Below are 26,343 nucleotides of genomic sequence, written 5' to 3'. Positions count from 1 at the left end.
CAGCTATCCCTCAAGAACTCGGTGGCCACACATGATTGGCAGCTGCTGAGTTAACGGGCACAGCTCTGGGCTGAAATCCTGGGCTTTGCTGTCTTATGATGGGTCTACAATTTCAAATGCAAATTGCTACACATGAAATGGTACCTATAAAATTGCTCTCTGCATGTGATGAATTACCATGCCCTATCACTTGAAACATCATCGCAACATTGTGAAATCACCCGTCTTTGCACTTCTAAGGCCCTGCATAATATCACATTAAATGTTTTTCAGAAGTTGGATGGGCATTCTAAAAGTTAGTGGTTTCTGCTTTGTTCTTCAGGACAGAAGAACATTCCATGTTCTGCACCACTGGCAACTTCTCTGGACATATGAGGTACTGTCAAATCAAATGTACAAGAGTGTGGCATTCCTCTCTGAAAGTAACATGGAGAAACATGCAGAGGAGCTGATAAGAGCCATAACCTTTCCTAGAGATCGAGCATAAGGTGGACTCTGGCTTGCAAAAGCTAGCGCACTATCTAATGGCCAACGTACTCCTAACTCAGAGATGATGCTTGGTACCTGTGCCATTTCCCATGCTCCAATTGGTTTCTCTTAGGGAGCTGGACGGGTACTCACTTTCTGACATCCACTGGTACTGACAATCCGTCTGCATAATGGAGAGGAGTCTGAAGAATGTTCTGGTGGTTTCTTGTGGCTTCCTCCTGCTCTTCACTGCCTACGGGGGCCTGCAGAATCTGTAGGTGAGATGCACCCCTCATGTTATCCAGTTCACACTACCATATCCCACACACTGGCACACAACTCCCTGGAACAGTTTTCATTTTCAAATGAAGCCAAACAAGGTTTAGTCTTGCTCACATTCCTCCAGAGTGACTCCAGAGCTCCACAGCCCAGGAGTATGTGGCCCTGGGGCAAGAAGGAGGTTGCTGAGGGCTGACAGGACACTGCCTGTGAGTGGCTTTGTGGTTGGGCAGATATGTGACCCTGTTGATCCTCACTTGACCTTACAAAAGCTTTAAGCGAATCATGAGCTTCGGCAAAATCGTCTGCATTTTGAACATTTATGGAATCCCTTCCAGCTCACATCTGTGAGTCTGTGTGAAAACCAAGCAGCCATCTCCAAGAGGCGTGTGGTCATGAGCTTCTAGGTCATGTGGGCCTGGGGATGATCTGAAAGCTTTCCCTGTGTAATTACAATAAAAGTAGATTAATCTCTTCCTCCTTCCCACCCTCCCTACCTCTCTCTCCTTTCCTCCCCCTCCCCTCCCCTCTTCCTTCTTCTCTTTCTTTCTTTCTTTCTTTCTTTCTTTCTTTCTTTCTTTCTTCCTTTCTTCCTTCCTTCCTTCCTTTCTTTCTTTCTTTCTTTCTTTCTTTCTTTCTTTCTTTCTTTCTTTCTTTCTTTCTTTCTCTCTACAAACTTTGTTTTTATTTTATTTTTAAGGATTTATTTGTTATTTATATGAGTACACTGCAGCTGCCTTCAGACACACCAGAAGAGTGTATCAGATCCCAGGATAGATGGTTGTGAGTCACCATGTGGTTGCTGGGAATTGAACTCAGGACCTCTGGAAGAGCAGTCAGTGCTCTTAACCACTGAGTCATCTCTCCAGCCCCCCTTTCCCTCCCTTCCTCCCTCCCTCCCTTCCTCCTTTCCCCTCTCTTTTGTCTGTATCTCTCCGTCTCTTTCTCTGCCTCCCCCCTCCTCCCTTCCTCTCTGTCTCTGTCTTTCTGTTTTCGCTCCCCTGTTTCCTTCCTTCTTTCTTTTCTCTCTTTCAAGACAGGGTTTCATGCAGCACTGGTGCTCAGTGCTGCTGCCTGCTCTGTGGTTTCTGACAGCTCCTGTGAGTTCACCAGCTGAAGGTAGCAGGTGCTTTGACTTTTGTGCTAACGCAGCCCTGCGTGGCCCTCTAGTGGAAAGCACATCCCAGCCTTTCCCTGGCCAGATAGAAAGGCTATTGTAATGTTTATGTAATGAGGTCTAATAGTGCAACACCCATGTGCTTATTTGTATATGTATATTCCATGGGTGAACTTGTCTAGCATATGCTGGTCCAGGCACTTGAGCATAGGTATTCATGTGAAAAAAGTCATTAGCTTCTAAAATTCTGGCCCTATTTTAGATGTTGATGAGTGCCTGCATTTTCAGTGGTCTGCAGTCAGAAGCAATCATAAGTCACAAATTGTCCCTCCCCTAGTGTGGGTGGCAGAGATATCCCAAGATTGACAGGTACTGTCAGAATTTCACTAGAAATGCAAAGCAGGCAAGCTCACGGGTACAAGTGAAGCACCCAGGGCAAAAGTGCTTTTAAAAGGGCCAGGCTGCACAGTGCTTCTAGCTACTTGAAGTCTCCAGGTAACACTACTTTAGAGGAAGGTGATTGATTCAGATTCCATCTGTCAGGATTCCATTTGTAAGGATCTTAGGGACTGGCTGGAGTGTATGTTGGGTGCAGCTGACCCATTTGTGCACAGAACATGGGAGAGGACAGGTAGGATGATGCAGGGAGTGGAGGCAGCACTTGTTCCTCCCCTCCTCCCTCCTCTCCTCCCTCACTGTGTAGTGAGGGCTCTGGCTGGTGAATGCTCTGTCTCTGCTTTGAGGCTTCCAGGCTTCCCTCCCACCTTCCCATAAACTCCTCCCACCTTCCCACTGGCTCCTCCCACCTTCCCACTGACTCCTCCCACCTTCCCATGGACTCCTCCCATACTGCCTCCTCCCTTCAGTCAGAAGCTGAAGCTGGTTTTATTTACCTTTACTGCACTGTCCTTGTGTGAGAAGGCCGCTATCTAGTGGCTCAAGGGTTGAGGTGGCCCTGAGCCTGGGGCCAGCACTCAGACATATCTTGTCTCCTCACCCCACCCAGTTCCCTCAACTGTCCCCTCCTCTGATGGCTTGCCTTTCATCCACAGAGCAGCCTCTACAGTGAGCAGGGCCTGGGGGTGGCGACACTCAGCACACTCTATGCCTCTGTGCTGCTGTCCTCCATGTTCCTCCCACCTATCCTCATCAAGAAGTGTGGCTGCAAGTGGACCATCGTGGGCTCCATGTGCTGCTATGTGGTCTTCTCCCTGGGCAACTTCCATGCCAACTGGTACAGCCCCTCTAGCCGGCCCTTCCCAGTGTGTGTGCCTTCCTCTCTGGCTCCTGACCCTGGTGGTAACCCTTTCCTTGATTTGGGATCTCTCCTGGGGCCCTGCCCTCACACACCGGTGTCTTCATGGCTATAGAGTATCTGATGTAGATGCTGCTCAGGGAGATTCAGCCAGCAAGGGACCAACGACCCATTCCCTGTACCCTCAGTTTTTGAGAGTAGGACAGAGGGAATCACTGGCCTGGGTGGGTGCACACTGATCCCTTTCTCCATCTTTGCTGGGTCTTTCTGCAGGTACACCCTGATCCCTACCTCCATCTTGCTGGGCCTGGGTGCGGCCCCTCTGTGGTCGGCTCAGGGTACCTACCTCACCACCATGGGAAATCTGCAAGCGGAAAAGGTGGGGAAGCTTGGCAAAGATGTGGTGAACCAGTATTTTGGCATCTTTTTCCTGGTATTCCAATCTTCTGGAGTGTGGGGCAACCTGATTTCCTCACTGGTGTTCGGCAAGATGTCCATGCAAGGTAAAGGGTGAGGGCCGAATGGCCTTAGGAATAGCCAGGTTTCCATGGGAGCTACGTGCGGTCCCAATTCCATCTAAATGCCTGTCCTTACTGTGGAGGCAGGCGGCCCTGCACCTCTGGGGAGCAACCAGGAGGCTGAGTAGTTGTCTTTTCCACAGGTACCCTGTGAAGGTTGGGAAACTCTTTGGGAAAGGGTGTGGTAGGGAACCTCAGAGTCACCTAAGACACCCCCCCAAACCATGCTCACAACACAAAGATTTGCCCCAGAAGGACAGACAGCAGGGATAAGGGACAAAGAGGTAGAGGGAGAAGGGGAAGAGAGCAAGGGAGAGGTGAGGAAAGAGGCAAGGGAGAGGGGAAGGGGTGTTTGTCCCAGAGTGAGGGATGTCACAAAGGCCTGACTCTAGATAGAGAGGAGACACATGTGGCCCATAGGCAAATGGCAGTTTATAAAGCTAAAATGGGAAACCCCATGTTAGGATGAGATGATTGGGCATGTTAACTGGGTGAGCCAAAGGAGGCTTTTGGTTGCTGGACTTCAACACTTTGATAACTGGACCTTGGAAGTCAGCCTCAGTAGGAGGAAGTGGCCAAATAAGGGAATAGACCTTGGAGCCTATCTTTAAGAATGTAGTCTAATGGTTTTTTTTTTTTTTAGCAAGGTAGAAGGAATTGGGGAGAAGGGCAAGGCCTTCCAGAGACACGTTTGAGACCTGGCTAGAGTCCCTTTAGCTGTCATGGGGAAACTGAGCACTCCCAACTTCCACATAGGTAGTAGGTATATACAGAGTTGCTAAGAAGAATTTACCTGGCTCATCTTCCTATAAAACTGAGCCACAGGCCAATGTTATGTCCATCTGCCCAACTCCTTATCCCCTGACTTGGGGAATGTTCCAGGCCAGTCTTCCCTCAACCCCACCCACTGGGGGCAGAGCCAGCATCTCCTTCATGCCACATTCTGGCTGGAGGATGTCAGCCTTTCATTCTTACAGCAGAACTTTCTGGAAGTGACAGGCTCTGGATCGGAATGATTTCCTCCCTCCACCCTGGTTCTGATGACAGGAAGCTCAGAGGTGACCCACCCACCTCCTTCCCTCATGATGACCGAGTGTCCCAGGCAGGGAAGACACAAGGCATGTGGTCCTGTGCGTGATCACGGTCACTCAGCCAAACTGAGGACAAACCTAGTCTCTGTATCACATCAGGTGAAAGAAAGGCCACGGACTTCACTTAGATACAGCCAGGCCACCATGTCCCTCAGTAATGAGATAATCCCCCACTGGCATGCCCAGAGACTACCCTAACCTAGACGATAGTCCCTCACTCCCCAGAGATGGGCCCACAGGCTTGTCTCTTACATGACTCTAGATCTTGAGAAGAAGACAACCATTCATAGTAGTTCCAATTGTGTGTGTGTGTGTGTGTGTGTGTGTGTGTGTGTGTTTGTGAGAGAGAGAGAGAGAGAGAGAGAGAGGTGTTAGGCATGTATTTATCACTGAACCATGTGCATGTAGTGCCTTCAGATCCCGGAACAGACATGAGATTCTCCGGAACTGCAGTTAGAGACAGTTGTGTGCTAGCATGGATGCAGGGAACCAATCCTCTGCAAGAGTAGCCAGTGCTCGTAACCTCTGAGCCAGCTCTCCAGCCCCCCCCCCCCACACACACATTGTCTTTTTTTTTTAACACATAGAGGAACTAACATTCATTTTCTGAAAAAAAAAAAAAAGTATCATGAAATCACCTGCCACAGGTCACCATACTTTGACCGCTGACTTCGGCCTTAGGTCTTTAGAATTCTTACCTCATCGTCTTTATTCCAACTTTGTAGAGGCCATCCCAGAGGAATAGCTCATGTCCTGTGGAGCCAAAGACTGCCTGATGGGTCCAGCGGCCACCAACAGCACTCATCACCCCTCACAGCAGCTGATCTACACACTGCTGGGCATCTACACCGGTATGTACAAGTGCCCAACCTCTTAGTGTGCCCATAAACCGACATTCTCCATAGAAACCCCTGCCACCCTTACCTGGCACGAGAGATGCCTCGATCACGAAGGCAGTTACCCAGGACAATGGTTTCTCATTGCACTCTGGGTGTGTCAGCCCTTGTGATTTTTCCCATACGTGCAGAATGCACTGTATACTTTGCAATAATGGGAGGCTATGTTTGTGCTTGTCCTTTAATAAATAAAGCCCTACCAGTTATAGGACTAGGCCAATCTCGGGTGCTGATCTCTGACAGCTAAGTCAGTGGTCAGGGCCGTCCAACAAAGCCCCATGTAATATGCATTGTTCTAGGATGAGGATGAGGTGGGAGAGCGAGAAGGAGGTGGGAAGTGGGTACCACAAGTGGCCTTTGTGTTTCTACCTTCTTTGATCACCTGAAATCTACACATGTGCTCAGTCAATATCCTGCTTACATTGCTGTGGCAATGAGGAGAGCAAGGGATCCTAGCTTGGGCTTTCTCATATCCACCCCAGCTGTGGTGGGGGAGCCAGATGCTTATGGAACCTACTGGGCTAAACTGGTGTCCCTGTCTGCTCCTACTGTTCTTAGACAGTCATAGAGAACCTGGGCTTGTGAAATGGCAGTGTTGTACAACTGGGGCAGTAGATAATTCAGGCTTTGGGCATCACATGGTCTCATGTGTCACTCACTATTATCTTTGTGGTGGGGGGAAAGCCACAGATAGCCTTGATGAATGAGTATGCTCTTTTCAGTAGAACTTTAGCTATATGTCTATAAGAGGCTGTTAAGGATGTCTTGTCCCTCAGACTGTATAGTGTCCATCCTGGCTGTCGAGAAAAGCACAGGCCACAGGCTGGTGTGTTCTTTGTAATTCTAGGGCTCCTCGCTTGTGGCCTTGTACCTCCACAGTGGGGATACCCACAGGCCTACAGGCCCCTCTCAGTACATTCTCTGGTAACAGCCTCCATCCACACACATAATTTATGCACTGGATAAATCCCGTTGCCTATGTAGCAGGTAGAGGTGGGGGAGCCAGATGCTTATGGAACCTACTGGGCTAAACTGGTGTCCCTGTCTGCTCCTACTGTTTTTAGACAGTCATAGAGAACCTGGGCTTGTGAAATGGCAGTGTTGTACAACTGGGGCAGTAGATAATTCTACTGGTTTAGGTAAGGAGACCATGCCCAAGCTGGGTGGAGACATCGTCTTATTCTGATACCTGGAGATTGTCTATGACTCTTTTTTTTTAAACATATCACCATAAACAAATAAGAAGAGATAAAAATGGACTATAATGTCCATAGTGGCATCCCTGGAGTGGTGACCTGGGGTTTCAAAGCATTGCATCCATAATGAAGTCTCTTGTGGTGTGTCTTTAGAGTCTGTGTCACCAGCTCACACCCTGGAAGGTCCTGGACCTCTGGCACGGGGTACTTACACCTCTGATTAGAGGATATGGCTTCTGAGTCCATGACCCTGTCACTCGCAGACTCTCCCTGTTTCTTGTTAGAGATGGCATTCTCTGTGCCACTCCAAACTTGAAATCCCTTGCTGCAGAGTGGCCCATGAAGAGGGAGCCTCCCACCATCAGTGGAGAAGAGACGCTTGTTTTCTAAGCTCTACCCACAGCCGACATCTGGATGGTTAGAAAAGCACAGGGTGTCCCCCGTGTCCAGGCACCTGTTCACTTAAAGGGTGACCGAAGAATGCTCATGGCAGGAGCTGTCCAGCCTGCTCTGCACCTAATCAGCACCACCGAAATATTGCATTAGAGGGAATGCTGTGTAGTCAGAGAGAACGTGGCTGAGTTACTGAAAGCTTTGAAGGGATCTGGACTTTTCTGAGTGTAAGCGTGTTAATGAGGAGGTTTCTGTGATGGGCACTGAGACTGAGTAGACCATCTCGGCAAACATTAGTCAGAAGAGGTGGCTTCGTAAATCCCACGGTTCAGTAAGGCTGGAGCACAAAGACATAGTCGAGCTACATCGGTGTCCACAGAAGTGCCTGTGGCTGAGATGGGAAAAGGTATTGGTAAGACAGACAAGATAAAGCCATGTCATTTTTAGGAGTGCCAGGATTTAGCTGTTGGTGCTGGGAGCGAAAGGGAAGAAACACACACCCCGGCTGAGTCTGACCCTCGCTCCCAGAGTGAATCTCACACCTGGAGTTTGGACACTTCCATCCCTGGGGAACTGCCCTTGTCAGAAAGGAGAATATCAGTGTTCAAAAGAAGTCACAAAAGACACCTCTCACCACTAGGGGATAGAGGGGTCTCTGTATGAATCAAAACACCCACTTGAATGTCTGTTTCCTGCGCAGGAGGATGGAGCTGACTGGAGAAGTAGGGTGGGCAGAGCATGAAGAAAGATTTATTGACTCTGTGCATTTCGGTTGTGAATATACAGAATGTTCAGGGTGAAATGAATACTTTTAGGTTCTTGTTTCGTCCCACCCCACCCCAGATAGCCTATTTACATGGTTCCATTCCAAATGTGACAAAAGGTCCCAGGACCCTTGGTGCCCTCTGTTAACTGTCCCATAAGCACATCCCTCTCGGAGGTCTGCCTGATGGGACAGCACATACCTGCCGGGTGTTTAATGCACAAAGAGATTTCTGTATCCCTCTTTGACAGACACAAAGCTCTCACCATCTGTCTTGGGAGACTTTTGTCTTTTCTTTAAAAACATGCTCTTCCTCTGTGGGTGACGGCAATGCTGACCTACTGTGGTAGGCTTCAAGTGAAAGCAAGCCACAAGTCAGCTAGAGACCTAGCACATATGAAATCTAGAGCAGCTTGTCACTAGTTACCCGGTGGCTAGCTGTCCCATGGAGATGAGGAGGGGTGGAACACGTGTGACCCAGGTATCACTGACACCCGCCCATGTGTCCTTCTAGGCTGTGGTGTCCTGGCCATCCTGCTGGTAGCTGTGTTTCTGGAGTCCTTGGAAGATAAGCTTGAGAATGAAGGAGAGAGGAGGCCCAGACCACCACCTCTTTGGTACACATTACTGTGAACCTTCATGCTGTTTAGAGACAAGCGTTTGTGTCTCCTGATGTTCCTGCCACTGTACAGTGGGTTTCAACAAGAGTTCCTCTCTGGAGAGTACACAAAGGTAGAGAAGCCCAGGGCTCATGCTGTGCACCTGGGCTCTACTTAAAGGGACCTTAGGGTGTCCCAGCACCAGTGGCCCAGGATCCTTGAGTGGATTCAAATTCATGGTTTTCCCAGTCCTACAGTAGCTGAATCTATGATTTGAGACATTCGTCCCTGACTTCTTATCTGACTTCTTCTTATTCCTTGCTAGACAGCTGTCTTCTCTAGAAAGAACAAGGCTGGCAGAAAGTAGCTGTTCCTAGCTATGTGTGACACCCATGTCCTTTCTGCTAACCTGGAGCCCTCCCTGTATTCTCACAGCTGTTAAACACAGGGGAAGGAGTTAAATCTACGAGCAGTGCTGGAATTCTTCCCCACGCCCGCTTTCACACCATGTATTCCAGGCAAGAAACCTGTGTGGCCTGCTGCTCTCTTGCTCATGCCCCACCTGGTTTCTCTGTGCTTACAGAAGTCCCCTCACCTGGGGCAGTACAGGCAGTGTGGACACGCAGAGTGGGCCGTTCCTAGTGGCAGACACAATCACAACTACTGTCTTCTATAGGGGCCTGTCCCCAGGTTCTATTGTTCTGAGGAGCCCTGGTGCTTCAGGAGGGAGGGAGGGAGCCACCTGTGCCAGGTAGTCCCTGGCTGAGACTTCTTTATGCAGGAGGCAAGGCAAGGCTGGGATCACTGCTGTATCCCCTAGCCCTAGCCCTAAGCCTTGCTTCCTCATCACGCTAGGAATATTTCTACCTTATCCCCACCCGTAGGCCTCCCTCCAGAATAGCAAGACAGTACCCACCCAACCTAACCTGGATTTTTATAAGCTGCAACTATCTCTGGATAAATGTGCCTCGTGCAATATTGAGGTGTCCTGGGTTTATCGAGCAAACTACTCTTTTAACTGGGGGAGGGGATCAGTCTTCTGTCTTTATTAAAGAAGATTAGCAACCAAAGAGCTGTGTTCTTGATTCATCCAGTAATGGAGGCCAAGTGTTGAGGCTGCCTTATGGCCCTCCCTGCTGCCTAGCGATGTCCCATCTCCTTCACGGGGCCTTAGGCCCGATAGGAAGTGATGAGACCTGTCAATGTTCTTGTGAACTGTGTAAAATAGTGTGTGTATCACACCTGTAGCAAAGAATGTATAGGAAGAGACTTTCCCAGATGCCTGTCCATTCTGGTCGAACCAGATACTCTCCCACATGCCAGTGTGAATACAGGTCCTGGGCCATATCCGCATGTCCGCTGTCACATGGCAGAGTCAGACTGGAACCATAGTGGAACCTATAAGCATAACTCATTGAGCTCTTTGCTTCCCCCTAGTCTTATGTGACCTGTGCCCTGGGCATCCACTTTGTGGGCTACGTGATGATCTGCTTCTCAGCCATGACTGCACTGTGCTCCCTGCTGTATGGGAAGATCTCCAAGTACACGGGCAGGGCAGCGCTCTATGTGCTGGGTAAGTAGACACTTGTCAAGGAAGCATACACAAACATGGGGCAGGGAAGGCTGTAGAGGAACCTTGAAAAGGGAAGCCCTGTGGGTGTGCTTTCCTGCCTCCCTTCTGTTCTTCCTGTGCCCCCGACACCTCCTGCCTTCCTCCAACAAAAGGAGGTGCATGCTTCCCTCTCACAGGGATCTGCCGTAGAAGTCGTAGCTCAAGGAACAATTCCAGACATGTCACTGCTCTGATTTCTCCCGGTCTTCTCTTATTGTTTCTATACTGGTTAGATGCCTAGCTCACATTGTAGGGACACAAACTACGGGCCTCCCAGCCACACAGCAGGGACTGTGGTCCTCACAGCATAGAGGCCTCCCTCAGAGTCAGTCATACACTCACACACCAGAGCTTTCTCTCACCATCCTGCTTCTGAGCATTGCGTGAAAGCGTTAGAAAGACTGAAAGCACAGGGGTTCTGATGGTAGGTGCTAGTGCAGGCTCCCCGAGGTCCACCTCAGGCAGAAGGAACAGCCAATTGCTGCTCTGTCTTGTTTCCTCTGACCAGGAGCAGCCATTCACTTCTCTTGCATTGTGGTCTTCCTGCTGTGGCACCCAAACACCAACCAACTGCCTGTCTTCTTCGTCCTCTCTGGCCTGTGGGGAATGTCTGATGCTGTCTGGCAGACACAGAACAATGGTAAGTGCCCAGCACAGGCTAACAAGGCCTCCATCTCCCTCAGTCAGCTGTCCTTGAGGGTAGCAAGGTCAGGAGGCAGCCACCAGGGTGCAATCCTGGCTCTCTTTGTGTGGATAGTAGAATCCTCCAGTAGATGGCAGGTCTGGAGCCCAGAGAGTGAGAGAGACAGATAGGTCTCAAGGACCATGCTATGGATCTGAAGCGAGTTCTTATCCCTGATCTTGCATGACATAGAAGTTGGGTCCAGTTTGAACAGAGGCTCCATGCAGCAGAAGATGGTTCCTGAAGTGCTCACAGGTGTGCACAGATGCAGAACCAGAGGAAGAGATGGCACGAAGGGCCAAAGAGCATCCCGATAGGGGCCACAGGACACTAGAATGCATGCCACTGTGTTCTGTAGACATGAGGCCATAGCAGATGGAGAAAAGGATGCAAAGGAGAAAGACACCTGTGGGCAGAGGTTTATGGTCCTGATAGACAGGTGAGACGATCTGATGACCCCCCAAGAGAACCACAGGCAGGGAGTGTGACCCCTTTAACCCGAGAGGACTGACTGGTGGTTGGCAGTTGAAATGACTGTGAAGAAGCGGAGGTAGATGTCACCTGAGGAAGACCTTGCCTAGTCAGAATGCATGACCAAGAGGTCAGGAGGACTAGCAAGTGAGGGGCATAGCTAGACACAGGAAAATGCACGTGTTTGGAATGTTGCTGTCCCGATGGGCTGTGGAATGGGGGTACTAGACCCAGGGGCTCACCAGGGAGGCTCCAAGAGAGTCAGTGGGTAGGGGTGTGTGTCAATGCTGTGTCAAGGTTGGGGAAATGCCAGGGTATTTGCACTGGATTTGCTAGAGGCTCTTGATTCTACCCCAGGAGCAGTCAGAGGGCTTCAAGGCTAAGAAGGATGTAGGATGCTGTGTGGCTGATAACTCTGGGCAGCTGACAGGGTATGCACTTGGGTGCCAGTTATAAATAACATAGTAAGCTGAGCGCTCTCAACCTTAAGTCCTGCACTAACACCCAAGGTCCTAGAGTGCCTAAGGATCAGGTAGGGAAGGGCTCTGTGTCTGGAAGGTCTTAATGACCCCAAGGGAGTTCTGAGACAGATGTGGTTCATAAATGACCCCTTTCCCACTCTGTTCCATCGGCAGTCAGGACACTTTCAGCCTTAGACACTTGCTAAAGGAAACCCACAACAGGGTTGCCAGGAACGGGAGGCCCGGCTACTGTCTGTGTATCTGCATGTGATCATACCACGTTACTGAAGATGGCGGACCACATCCCCCAGAGCTCGTCCTTGCTGCAATCCCAATGTGCTGTCTGTTTACAAAGCTGGAAAAAAAACACCCTAGGGAAACCTAAAATGGCCAGGTATAGAGGCCCGGCTGGGACCATAGCTCTGTTGGCTTTAGTGGAGACTGAACCTAATGACAGGCTGTGTGTGGTTGGTACCCTGTATCCAGTTGTTTTTGACCAAAATCAGTAACTAGGAACAAACAGCTAGACTATTCATGGGCTGGACTGGGCTACTGTTGGTAGGAATGTATGGGTTCAGTGTGTGTGTGTGTGTGTGTGTGTGTGTGTGTGTGTGTGTGTGTGTGTGTTGGGGTTGGGTAATCAGAAACTCGCTTTAGCTTTTATTGGAAGTCCAGAACTATAAACTAGTGTCGTGGCAGATCATGTAGGAATTTTAGACACCTTACACTGTCAGCACCAGAGAGAAATTGCATCGAACCCCGTACAGGTCTAACAGAGTTCACTGAAACATACATGGAGTCTTCATGCTGGTGTCCTGAGCTCACTGCAGTTGCAGAAGCAGTATTTATGGATGCAAGGAAGACACTGGGACAGACAGCCTGCTTTATGTCCCATCCCAGTATCACAGAGATTTCAGCAAAAACAGTTTTTCTCTTTGACATATATGGATAATTACCTTAACTCTTCCTTTCTTTATATGGACTTGAAATATTCACAAAGAGTATCTTTGTTAAACTTTGCAAATTACTCAAGACTGTACACACACACACACACACACACACACACACGTGAACACTCAAATCCAGTGAGTAACTTGAGCGACTCTGTTGAACAAGGAATGATAATTTAAATTGAGATAATTTCAACCATTTTTGGAGAGGTAAGAGCATAATTTTTGTTAAAAGATAAACCAGCTTCTTGGGGAGTAGTTTCTTTGAAAGCCTGTGCCTGCAGCCACCCCAGTGGGGAGTGTTGAGAGTAGAGTTCCTGCAGCTGGCTCCTGCCCAGGTCCCCAGAGCACAGCACATCCACACAAAGGCATCCAAATGGACGTCTGTTCCTTTACAACATGGAAAGTTGCATGTAGCTTTGGCCACATGTCAAGAACAGTGCTGTGTGAGGCTGGGGAGATGGGATAGTGGGTAAATCCACTTGGTGCATGAACAGTATGTGACCTGAGCCTAGATCCCCAAGTCAGAGCATGTAAACCCAGCACTGGGGAAAGGGAGAGGAGGCTGGCTGGCCAGGCAGTCAGCCGAAGACCAGAAAGCTCAAGCTCTAGTGAGAGACTCATCTTAACGGTTCAGACTGCTAGAGAAGAATGTTCAATGTCCTCCCTGGCCTCCGACTGCACTTAAGCACATAAGGGACAGATGTGGCAATATGGGTCACCATTTTTATCCTCCCTCAGTTTAACAATCTGTCACAGGACTCGGACACTCGCTCCTCCTGCTGGGGCTAGGTACCCCGAGGGCTCTAGGAATCTCTTCAACCTCCCAGCAGTGAATCTCTGCCTATCTGCTCATTCAGTCTGACAGCTGAGGGAGGATGGATGCAGTTGCTATAGCAACCCTCACATGCCATGGCAGTGCATTTAAGACATAGCATGTCTCATCTAAAAATACACTTTGCCCTGTTAGCTGCTTGAAGGGTTTTTTTTTTTTCAAGTTCATAAGTGCATGAAGTCTGACTCCTTCTGGGTGCTCCATTTATTTAACCTGCTTTCCCAACAGATGAGATGCCTGTTCGCTCCTCACATAATCTCATCTAAGGACTAGAATCAGCGTGTAAGTCACTTCAACCTTGAGTGCCTTGAATAGATGAGGCAGAGAGGTCAGGCTGAGGTTGAGAGCAAAACAAATCTCTTTGTAAACAAGCAAGTTAGTTAACAATAGTCTTATGTTTCTAGACAAGCTGCAGAGGCAGTACCAAGTCTGCACAGAGCCGGTGTCCAATCCCCCAGTACTGAGCATCTTTCACAACCAGGGAGATCTGGCTGCTCTCAGGAAATGGATTCATTGTGGCTCACAAAGGGCAGATATTGTGGGATTTCCCCCAGTTTACAACAAGCCTCCATTTCCAGCTGTAGGATCCTGTGTTGGATGCCACCTTGCACTTGACATTCATGTCTGTGAGTTAATACAGGATGGTCACCTGCTTGCCATGCCCCCTTGTCATCCATCTAGACATTGCTGATGTGGACACCTGTTTTCCCATGTGACTTCCCTTGTCTGTCTGGTTGTTAGTAATGTGACAAACGGACATCCCTTCCCCTCCGTTGTCCGTCTAGATTTAGCTCACGTGGACAACTCTCCCTCAGGGCTGGTTTGATTAACAGGCATTCTTGAAGGGAAGGTGGCAGTTCTGGCTATGCATCCAAACCCTTAGCTTCTTTGGCTGTTTGGTGACCTGGCTTCTTCTGATGGAACTGTCTGTGTTGGCAGAGAGGAAGGAACAGGGCCATTTCTGCTGGTCCAGTTGCCAGATAGATCACCCTGACTCTCCACAGTTATCAGCTCTGGAGTTCTTTTTCTCCCAGCCTGGCACCCTCCAGCCCAGGGTCCTCCATGTTGAACCTTTCTACCCAGGATCCTTCACTCTGGGCACCCCATCCTGTGTCATCCATCCCAGGGCCCTCCCTCCCGGCATGCTCTATTCCAGATTCTCCATCTTAGAGCCCTTCATCCCGGGTCATGCTGGGAAGTCAAGCAGGGTTTCTCAGGCAATGTGGGGCCTGAGAAGAAGGGTTGTGTGAGTAGGAGCTGGGTGGAGCTGGATCAGCAGTCTGTGGCGTGGACAGACCGTGGAAGTTCACCTGGTCTGTCACTGTCTCATTGAGTCCTTCCCTGACGTGCCTACTACTCATCCATGCCATGCAATGGAGTCCTAGCTCTCATACACACCTATCTAAAATGTCCCGTCCCAGCACAGGAAGCAAAGGAAGCAGTTTTCAGGCTGTGTGAGTTTTACATTTGCTGTGACCAACAAAAAATACCATGGGTGGGGGACTAAGATAATCACAGATTCTCTCACCCTGGGGTGAGATTCCCTCTGCCAGACTGACAGACTCTTCTACTCAGAAAGGTTCAGGAATGAAGACACATGCATACACAAACACACACACACACACACACACACACATGCTCACATATATACACATGCACACATATACACACATGCACACACTCATACACATATGAACACAGGCACACACATACACGCACATGCAAACAGACATGTGCTATGTGTCAATTTAAAACTAAAAAAAAAAAAATCAAAACGGCTGATGACATTAACAAATAGAAGTCACAGAACTAGTAGTAGTTCAACCCCACCTACCCACCTCATATCCACCCACATCCACATCCACACATCCACTTTTACCCACATCCTTCCACACACTGAGACATACATACACAGATATTGCCACCCCCACATACTTAATGACTTAAGAGTGAGGTGAAGGTCTGGGGTGTGCTCTTTGTAAATGTTAGCATCTGTGACAACTCTTTGTCTTGGAACAAAATTTTCTTCTGAGCTTTGGGTTTAGGGGTTCGCTTTGGTGCCAGACTCCTGGCCTCTGACCTAGGTAAGGAGATGCTGGGAGCAGAAATGAGCAGTGGGTGAGAGTCTCACAGATGTCTGGTCCTCAGAGTATCTACTCATGTTTGATATGGGAAAATGTGCAGGGGCTGGGGATACAACTCAGTGAGTCAAGTGCCTGTCACAGACGCACCAGGACCAGAGTTTGTATCCAGAGCCCATTTAAAAGCATGATGTGGGAGGCCACCTGTAAATCTAATGCATTGGAGGGGAGCCAGAGAGACCCCAGAGCAAGCTGGCCAATCAGACTAGCTAAAGCTAAGTTCTGGGCTTAGTGAAAGAGCCAGCCTCAGTAAGAGAGCCAGCCTTAGTATCTAAGAGAGAGAGCAATGGAGGGAGATATGGCACCAACCTCAGGTCTCCACACACATGCAGGCACACATGCATACACACTTGCACACACACATGTACTCATGCACACACAGACATGTACACACACATGCATATACACATGTACATATATGTGCATACACTCATATGCACACACATGCATATACATAAGCACATATATATGTACATACTCACATGCACACACATGTACACTCATATGCACTCAAATACAACAGACATGTACACACATGCACACACATGCACTCACAAGCACACATATGCACACACATCACTCACATACACATGCACTCACATGTACACACACACACACACACACGCATACACACAGAGGACTATAACACCTATGTCCCTCCCTCCTCATTCTTTGGCTTGCTGGCCCCCCATTTACTCTATCATGTGCAGGGTGCCTGATACAGGAACAAACAGACTTACCCCATGTGGGCAAGGCAGCCCAAGGGCCTTTCCTAAGCCCCTGGATCTGGAGAGGACAGAGAGGGACCATGCAGAGATACCCAGAACACCTGGAGGGACAATCTGCAACCTTTCCACTGGAGGGGACCTGCAGCACTAAGCTATACTTGCCCCGCAGTGCCACCTGCATGGCCTCCAGTGGAACCCAGCAGACTGCCCAGCCTGTCTGGGGAATTGGGTCAGGAGACTTAGTGTGTTTCTTTCTCTACTCTGGTTGAGGGGGTCGGTGAAGATGGGCATGACCTCTGGAGCTGTGCTGCTGAACTAGAGCATGTCCCACTGAGAATAAAATCAAATTAAAGGGTGGTTTTCCCACGGCAGAGGGTGTAAGATGTTGTCACACAATAAGAAACAGTGTCCCCGGGTTTCCCCGCATGTGGGGATGTGTTGGGCAAGACCAGATTGCTCTTGCTGCCAGGCCCTGGCTCTGACTGATAGGATCATGATGGCACTTTGAGACATTGGCAGCAATCAAAACTGGGCAAACCCCTTGCTCAGCTTCCTGGGAAGCTGATAAAAACAAAGCAAATTTCCACTACTAGGAGGATACACACCAAGAGTGAGCCGTTCCCATCAGAGAGAGGTGCACACCTGCTCTACTGGTGGGCTTTTTTCACCAGGTCCCATGGTTCATCTGAGTGAATGGATCTCTTTCCGAACGGTTGGAGGCTTCTGTTACCAGCTCTTGTGCTCCACGGTGGAACCCCTGGTCTGGAAAATATCAAGGGGCAATCCAATGACTGCAACATAGCCATGACCCACTGTATGGTCTATAGTATAGTCTGTGCTACAGCCACATATCATAGCCTATGCTATGGCCCTTTACACCATGGACTTCACAACAGCCCCTGTATGAGAACATGAATGTTTTGGACTGCTCATTAACTTATGAGCAGCTGAGAGTCTTGCTTCTGTGGGAGACGGGAACATTAATGTGCAAATGTACACAGCCTAGCTAGGCAGTCTGGCCACCACCCCTCCAGGGGAGGCATAGCCACAGCAGATCACTGTCTTCTTTTTCAGCCTCAAAAGCGTTCTGCACAAGAGTGGGGAGACACTGGAGATGGCCATTGGTCTTTATGAATCCATTTTCCTGCCCATGCAGTTTATGAAATCCTCACAGGCGCCACAGTACTTATGACCAAGTAAGCTTAGGAGACATGAGTAGTTCTTACAGGTAGACGATAACGAGGTGAGATGGTGGTGCCAAAGCAAGAGCTTTCCCATTCTAAGGAAATGTTCGACCCTGGAGCCACACCTCTGCCAAAGAAAAGCACTTTTAATGTAAAAGTAACTGACTGTGGCCCCTCAGTACCTGCACAAACAATTTACAACACAGTCACATATCACACCACACCACACCTAACACTTACACAAACAACCACATGTCACTTAGACACACACCACGTACACACATACCCACAGACATACATCACATACACAAAGACATGCATACCACATACACATACATCGACATACATACCACACACATACGACATACACAGAGACACACAGATCACATACACCATACACATCACACACAGAAACCCCTCCCCACATACATAGTGCACACAACACAGACACACATACTACATATACATACATACATACATACATACATACATACACACATACACACATACACACATACACACACATATACACACACCATATATACATACTCCACACATACCATACACAACATATGCACATAGACATACATCACAGACACACATATACACCACATACACAGTGACACACAGATCACATACACCATACCCATAGTGCACACAACACAAACATAGACATACACACCATATATAATACATGCATACATACACACACCACACATACATAAACACATATACTACACACACACACACACACACACACACAACTTGAAACGCTTATTGATATCATTAAGCTCAGTTTGAAAATACACTATAAATGCAGGTCTCTTATTCAGCCCCTTGACCAAGGTTGTAGCAATGAACATGTGTCATTTGGTTGAGTCAGTCCTACCCCAGTATGCCCAGAATCACAGCTGCAAGCTGTGTGTGACAGTGGCTCTCACATTTGGAAACACATGGTTGAGGAAACTCAGGAATTGCACGGCATTCACTCGTGTGTGAGTCGAGTGGGTGTTAGCCTGTATGCACGCAGGCTATGCAGGTGTGCATGCCCTCGTGTGAGTGGAGACAAGAGGCTGATATTGGATGTCTTCTTCTTTCACATCCTACCCTATCATTTGAGACACGGTCTCTTGCACACCTGGAACTAACTCAGCAAGCTAAGTTGACTGGCCAGCAAGCTCTACCAGTGTTTGGCCTTTTATGTGGGTGTCAGGGATCCAAACTCATGCTTGTGTGACAAGTACTTTACCCAGTGACCCATCTCTCCAACCTCTCAATCTTTTTCAAAAGATGTGTTTAAATTTGCTTATGTATTAAAAAGTTAATATTTTTTGTTTTCACTAATTACCCTTATTCTTTCCAATACGCTGCTGATCCCAGAGGCAGGACTACAATGGATGGTCTGCAGAGTTTGGGTGATGTGACTGCAGAGATTTTTGGACTGCCACTAGAGGGACATTCTGTACAGGTAAGCAGACAAATGTCAGGCCTAGGCGGAGGTGGGTTTGTCTGCAGAGGTGGCAGGGAGGGCTCTGGCGCACAGAAGCCGGAGCTTGGGGGAGGGAGAGAGGGAACCATGTCACCTCTCATCGGAAGCTCTGTTGTCTCATGCTTCCTGTCTGGATGATCAATGTTTAGGAAAGCAAGCCTTTGAGGACAGAAGATGAAACCCAAGGGGCCCCCTTGAAGCCACTGGTGTTCCGAGTGGATGAGAGCACCCCTGGGCTCGTACAGAGTGTCCTGCTGGAGCGTGGGTGGGACAAGTTTGATGAGCAACGTCAGGATGTGGAGGACTGGAATCTATACTGGAGGTCGTCCTCCTTCCGGAGGGCGGAATATGTCAATGTCAAACCCTGGCAGAGGCTCAACCATCACCCAGGGATGACCAATCTCACCAGGAAGGACTGCCTGGCCAAACACCTGGCGCGCATGAGAAGTCGCTATGGTGAGTCTCTCTATGAGTTCACACCCCTGACATTCATCATGCCCACTGACTATACCAAGTTTCTGGCCAAGTACTTCAAGGAAAAGCAGGATTTGGGTACCAAGCCAAGCTACTGGATCTGCAAGCCAGCAGAGCTGTCTTGAGGGAGGGGGATAATCATTTTCAGTGACATCCGAGACCTCATGTTCAAGGGCACGTATGTAGTACAGAAGTACATCTGTAACCCCTTACTCGTGGGTAGGTACAAATGCGACCTCCGCATCTATGTCTGCATCACTGGCTTTAAGCCTTTGACCATTTACATGTACCAGGAAGGGTTAGTGCGGTTTGCCACGGAGAAGTTTGATCTCAGGAATTTGGAAGACTATTATTCCCATTTGACCAACAGCAGCATCAACAAATTGGGGGCCTCATATCAGAAGATCAAAGAGGTGGTGGGTCAAGGCTGCAAGTGGACCCTCAGCAGGTTCTTCTCTTACCTCCGCAACTGGGATGTGGATGACCTGTTACTGAGGCAGAAGATCAGCCACATGGTGATTCTCACAGTCCTGGCCATGGCTCCCTCAGTCCCCGTCGCCTACAACTGCTTCGAGCTTTTTGGATTTGACATCCTTATTGATGACAACCTGAAACCGTGGCTTTTGGAAGTCAACTACAACCCTGCTTTGACCTTGGACTGTTCCACGGATGAGTCGGTCAAGAGAAGCCTTGTCCATGATGTTATTGAGCTATTATACTTAAACGGCCTCAGAAGTGAGGAGAAAAAGTGTGGGAGAACTTCTCCAGGAAACCCCGTGGTCTCCCTTGCCAGGAGCCATCAGCATGAGTTTTGTGCGACCCCCAATTCCTCTTCCTATGCGTCTCTCATAGAGTTTACGATGGGCAGTAAAAGCGACCCAGCTGTCCAGAACATCTGTCCCAAGCACACTCGAACCTCCCAGTTGAGAGAAATGATGAGCAGGCGGGACAGACTTCTGACAAAAGAGGCAGCCAAAAGCAAGCCAAGGCACAAGGCTTGGCACTTGCCTCGCAAGATGGTCTTCCCGTATGCGTCTCAGTCACAGCCTCACAAGATGAAGGGGCCTGCGGGCGACCTCCCGGAAGCTGGAAGCACACCAAACGACCACGCCGGCAACTTTGTCCTCATCTTCCCGTTCAACAAGGCTACTTTCGGAGCCTCCAGGAATGGGTTAAATGTCAAAAGAATCATTCAAGAGCTCCAGAAGCTAATGAATAAATAACTCTTTAAGTGATAAAAGCTAAAATGAAGAAGTGAGGTGAATTTTTGAAAAGTAAAGATTTCTATAGGCAGGGGAAGCCATAGGGCCAAGGCCCTGACCCGCACCTTTAGCACACACATTGTTACTGGGTGCAGAGGCACAGGGTGGATGGTCAGACACCGGTCACACTGCTACTGTCTCGAATGCTACCCATTACCACAATCAAACAGTGTGTTCCTTATAACGTAAGGGGGGAAAAAGAACAAAAACAAAAAATATAACATCTTAAAGGGACTTCTTAGGTAAAGTAGTACTAAACTGCCAGGAATTATTTATTTATTCATTTATTTATTATTTATTTGGTTTTCCAAGACAGGGTTTCTCTGTGTAGCCCTAGCTATCCTGGAACTCACTCTGTAGACCAGGCTGGCCTCGAACTCAGAAATCCACCTGCCTCTGCCTCCCAAGTGCTAGGATTAAAGGCGTGCACCACCACTGCCATTGTTGGTCAAAATGATTTTGGGGGAGCTGAGGAGATGGCCTAGTTGGTGAAGTATTTGCCATGACACATGAGGACTCACACCTAATCTCCCCCCACCCCCACCCGCACTCAAACAAGGAGCCAGGTATGCTGGCACAGGATTGGGATCCCCACACTGGGAAGGTGCTCAGGCAGATACCTGGGGCTCCCTGCTCAGCCAGCATAGCTGAGTCAGTGAGCTCCAGTCAGTCTCAGAAAACACGGTGGTTGGTTTGGGAGGAATAACACTTGAGGTTGATTTCTGGCTTCCACTGACATGTGTGAGTGTGTGTACTCACACAGACACACACAGACACACACAGACACACACAGACACACACAGACACACACACACACACACATGTCATCAGCATAAAGCCATTTAGAGTGCAGTGGATTATAGAAAGCCAATTGTTTAGAGATGCTGGGTCCTAAATCAGATCTCCTGGAGATAGCTACCTAGAGGGTGGATCATCAGCCATACATATTGAGAAGTGTTCCTCCTGGCTGCACCTGTCGCCTGCCCCCATCCAGCACCTGATGACGGAGCCTCTCACACTTAGGCAAGTTATGGTCCTGGCAGATGAAAAGGCTACAGATCCCAGACATCCTTAGAACACCGTTAAGTGTGGCAACCAGCGACGAGGCGGAGTGCACAGTTCGCCAGGAAGCAAGTTATCACCCATCTTGTTACTGGGACAGAGCACCTGATAAAAACAACTTAGTGAAGGGTTTATTGGGGTCCACTGTCCAAGGGTACAGTTGGTTTTGGGAAGGCAGCAGGCCACTGGTCACACCGTGTTCACAGCCAGGGAGCAGTGAGAAACAAGGGGCTTGGTACTCAGTTCTCTTCCTCCTTTTCATCCTGTCTAAGACTCCAGGCCAGGGAGTAGCACCTCCCAGTTTAGGTAGGGTCTTCCCACATCGATAAACCCTCATGCAGATGCACTCAGAGATTTGTCTCCTAGATTCTGCGGAGTCGATACAACATTAACCATCACGCAGAAGGTGAGTTCCCAGGGCTGGGGGTGGGGTGGGGTGGGGGGAGCAGTGAGTGGGGTGGGGACTAAGGGAAGGGAGGAGGTATTCCTTTTGGGGTGATGAGCACACTCTAGAACAGGGTAGCTGTGACAACCACACGGCTTCACGAATGGGTCAAGAGTAATGCTTATGTTATGTGCATTTTATAACAACAACAACAACAAAACCATTAGGTAATAGAATAAGGGGGTCCCTGCTGATACGTTTTTTCAAACATTTGTGGACAAATGTGCTTTTGTGGGATGCTGGGATTCACACAGGTGCTTGTGAGACACTGCTGGAGGGAACCAAGACTCAGGAGGACGATTGTGACTGTAGCTCACACTCCAGCCTCCCAAACTGCCCCACTCCACAAAGGCTGTAGCTCCATCTGTCCATGAGCACTGCTAGGGTTCCACAATCATTGTATCATTGTGCCCACTGGTGTTCCAGAAGGCAGCCCAGCTCACAGGGAAACCTATGCAGCCAACAGGTGTACGAAACTCCACCAGCAGGTGTTAAAGGGACCCTGGATTGGCTCCAGGCTTTGTTGACTGCAGTCTGTCTTGGGAATCATTCTGACACCATAGACAACTCCTGAGAGACTCGTTTGTGTGCTTCTGGGACAGTCTTGCAGACTATGTGCACACACACACACACACCCCAGGCTCTGAAAGGGCCTCAGTACTAGGCACTCACTATTCACTACTCTGAAAGTAGCTCAGCTCCAGTCCCTCCAGGTTGTTCAGCAGCAGTCCTCCTATGTAAAGAACTGCGCAGAGTTTCACCTCCCAGGGGACCCAGTGTGGGCTTCCTGAACTGGATCCCTGTTAGTTATGGCCTGAGTTTGCCAGGAGTACTCAAGCACCCAGCCTGAGTCTCTGCACAGGCTTGCCAACCTCTGTCCCATGTCTGCCAATGGCCTGAGACTTCAGACCCAATTTCTCTCTTAAGTTGAAGAATAAGCAGCTCTGCTAGAGGACTGGAAGGAGGTGACCGATGGGGTTAGGGAAGCAGCGCATGGCAGGGACTGTGGGAAAGTAGCTGGAGATAGGTCAGTCCAGACTGTCATCTGAGGCTCTTCAAACAAGGTCTGGGATGAGATACCAAGGTGTGTGACCCAAGGATTGAAAAGCTCTCCCTGTGGGCTCCTGAGTGCTGTTTGTCCACCCTCAACCCCAGGTTCATCCAACAGCAGGTTAAAAATATTTTTCAATGGTGTGAAATAAAGCAGCATATGAATTAGAGACTGGGTATTATAATAGAAAACATTGAAAAGAACCAGCCAGAAGTCCTGGAGCCAAGAAAAGCATCCACAGGAAAAGTTACCAGGAGAAAGATTAGTAAGTCCTAAGACAGGGCCACTGGAATTATTCAGTCAGAAAAACAAAAAGGAAGAAGGTGAAAAAGCAGGGGACAGAGTCGGGGAACATGTGACCCATCACATGATAGCACCAGATGGAGAAGTGAAGGGAGCATGGGGACTCATCAGCCTTCAAGGTGGGATACCCCCAGTTTCACTTCCCTGGTGTGGTGGCAGGACACTTCACAGGAGCAGAGAAAAGGAGGGAGGGAGGACTGTGGCTCACAGTCTCAGGACATTTCGGTCTGTGATGGCAGGGAAGTTATGGCACTGGCCATAGGTGTGGACGGGCCCACACAACCTGGGCTCCTCACACCACAGCAGATCAGGAAGCAGAAGGAGCACTGGACCAAAGGTAAGGCTGAACCTTTAAGGTTCTATCAATCCACTTTTTTACCAATCTAGACCCATTCCTTAAACATTCCACAGCCACTCCCAGAAGTAGAGTGTTCAAACACGGGAACCCGGGGGGGGGGCAGTTCACATTCAACAGGTGCATGTATATGTGCATGCGTATGTGTATATGTGCATTTGCATGTATGTATCCCCAAAGACTCCAGAATCTTAAAAGCGTCAGGAAGAACATACATCATATAGGGGAGCCCTTGAGGTGCTCTCGGTAGAACTCTTGGCAGACATCATACAAACTGGAGGAGACGTGTTCAAAGTGCTAAGAGCTAAATGCTGCAAGGACTCTGTCCATACACTCTTGGCAGATGAAAGAGGAGAGGTACCACAGTGCCAGATGCGGCAACGGAGCCAGCGGGGGGTTGGGGGGTGCTTTGAGTTGAAATGAGAGAACACTAAATGCTAACTGAACCATGAAGGTAAACATATGCTCAGACTCAGAATTCTCTTAACACTGAAGAGCTGGAATGGCAATCACTCAATTCTAATGCATGAATTTAGCACAGGAGGGATTAACATAACCAAAGCATGAATTTAGCACAGGAGGGATTAACATAACCAAAGCTGGGGGAAGCCTTTTTACTTTCTGTGGCCTCATGCCCTGTGCTCTGCACTGAACCCATCCTATACTCAAGCTCCTTAAGTCCCAGCTGGCTCAGGTTTCAAATGGTGACAACAGGTGTTGCTTGTAGAGGAGGGTGACACCAATGGAAGTACAGTTGGGCCAAACTGAAAATCTTGAGTTCAAGAGACACTGTCTATAAGTCATGGCCACACGGACATTAGACATTATTCCATATTCCTGGCTCCTAAATTCCACATGGTGAGATCAAGGTAGGGTGATAAAAACTGGAAGCTCCCTAGGGTGCAGTTTCAGGCATTGTCTGAGAGCTCTATCTGGGTCCTGGTACCGTGGGGTCTGAGAGCTCTATGTGGGTCTGGGTACCGTGGGGTCTGAGAGCTCTATGTGGGTCTGGGTACCGTAGGGTTGGGCACAAGGCAGCAGCTTGAGAAGTTTCCCAGGATTTCTCTTACATCCTTTCTCCAGCACAGCGTTCTCCAACTCTTTGCTATCCTTGTTCTGTCAATAACTGGTAGAGGAGAGGCAAGGTCCTAACTATGTCACAGCACACATGCTGACTTTCTACTCATCCCCCTCTGAGATACCATACCTTCCCATAGTTGACTTGGTGTGCATGCAGGTGTGGACAATGTGGACAACTACACTCTGGAGGGTGGCACCCACAGTTGTCTCCTCCTAGCTGAATCAGTATCCAAGATCTGGGCCCCAAGGCCTGTCTACTGTTCCACCATGGTACTGAGATGGTGTCCTGAATAGTTTTTTGTCAACTTGACATGGGCTAGCATAATCTGAAAGGAAGGAACCTCAACTGAGAAAATGCCTCCATAAGATCTGACTGTGGGGGAACTTTCTTAATTAGTGATCAGCGTGGGAGGGCCCAGCCCATAGTGGGTGGTACCATCCTTGGGCTGGTGGTTCTGGGTTCTGTAAGAAAGCAGGTTGAGCAAGCCTTGGTGAGCAAGCCAGTAAGAAGCACCCCTCCATGGTCTCTGCATCAGCTCCTGTCTCCAGGTTCCTGCCCTGTTTGAGATCCTGTCCTGACTTCCTTTAATGATGAACGGCAATCTGGAAGTAGAAGCCAAATAAACCCTTTCTTCCCCAAGTTGCTTTTTGGTCATGGTATTTCATCGCAGCAATGGAAACCCTAAGACAAATTAGTACCAGGATAGTTGGCTATTGCTGTGACAGATTGACCTTGTTTTGGGAGGACTGTGGAAGGATTTTTGGACTTTGAGCCTTGAGAGCTCAGTGCACTGTTCTGTAGGAGTTTGAAAGATAAGGACCAAGAACAAGATAGGCAGTGGAGGCCTGGCTTGTGAAGCTTTCGGAGGGAAGTTGAAAGAACCATTATTTTGAATAGTGATTCTGTGGTTCTGATTAGCTGGGCTTAACAAGATTCCAGAACTACTAAAGCGAAACCTTTGATTTGTTGGGAGATTTGATGCTGGTTAGCTGGAGCTGAGAAATTAGCGGTGATTAAGAAGAGACCAGCTGAAAATTGAGGGGAAATCTTCTGGCAAGTGTTTCCTGAGAGTCAGCCACAGAAGCTGTGTCCCTGAGGCAGCCAAGGTTGTACCTTGCACTGGCAGCTGAACTGCTAGTGTTGACTTACCCAGGTGGTACTGGTTTTGAAGGCATGAATGGG

At 48.9% G+C, this 26,343-nt stretch overlaps 1 non-coding gene and 1 pseudogene across 1 annotated transcript; both read left to right on the top strand.

Moving 5' to 3' along the window:
- The first annotated feature begins 5,644 nt into the window (after positions 1-5,644).
- Positions 5,645-5,807, top strand: LOC115488853. Its single transcript, XR_003952455.1, has one exon. It is a non-coding gene; the product is annotated as a U1 spliceosomal RNA (small nuclear RNA).
- On the top strand, positions 19,271-20,825 carry Gm19283 (predicted gene, 19283; annotated as a pseudogene).

The sequence above is a fragment of the Mus musculus genome, chromosome 17 (assembly GCF_000001635.26).
Source record: "Mus musculus strain C57BL/6J chromosome 17, GRCm38.p6 C57BL/6J".
Taxonomy (NCBI): Eukaryota; Metazoa; Chordata; class Mammalia; order Rodentia; family Muridae; genus Mus; species Mus musculus.
This window is presented reverse-complemented; position numbering and strand designations above follow the sequence as displayed.